Source organism: Petaurus breviceps, unplaced genomic scaffold (assembly GCF_028583685.1).
Source record: "Petaurus breviceps papuanus isolate PSGF00001 unplaced genomic scaffold, PetGlider_PUasm1.0 90730, whole genome shotgun sequence".
Classification (NCBI taxonomy): Eukaryota; Metazoa; Chordata; class Mammalia; order Diprotodontia; family Petauridae; genus Petaurus; species Petaurus breviceps.
Genome location: NW_027187324.1, coordinates 2,306,219 through 2,306,800, shown reverse-complemented (window position 1 = coordinate 2,306,800; position 582 = coordinate 2,306,219).

Sequence of the window (582 nt, the reverse complement as noted above, 5' to 3'; positions counted from 1 at the left end):
TTAGCCTAGGGGCAGGGAAGATCTTTAAAATTTACATTTCCATTACACTTGCCCATGGTCACATAAGTAGGGAACATCTGAGGCAGTCTTTGGACTGAGTTCTTCCTGAATCCAAGGTCAAGGTCACCTCTCTATCTACTGTGCTATGAGAGAAATAAATGAAATATCATCACAAAAATAATTATAACACCATTCTGGCATTCTGGTGAAAGAACATTTCCCACACTTTTTCTTCTTATACCCTAAATATATACAAATATTATCAGCATAAGATTGAGGGAGAGTAGGGTTGGTAGTAGAACTGAAAAGAATTTAGAACTTAGGTAAAGATTATTCACTCTTTTTTTTCTGTCCTTTAGCCTCCTCTAGTATAAGGACACTTTTAGAGTGAAAACACCTGGTGCCCAACAGCTGAGAGAATCTGGCAAAGTAACTTCACACCTTTGAGTTTCTTTTTTCTCATTTGTAAAATGAAGATAATAACACTAGCCTTACAGCATTGTTAGGCCAAAAAATACTTTGTAACATTTAAAAAGCTACATAAAAAAAAGTTATTCTGAACTTCCTAGATTTTTAAAGAAT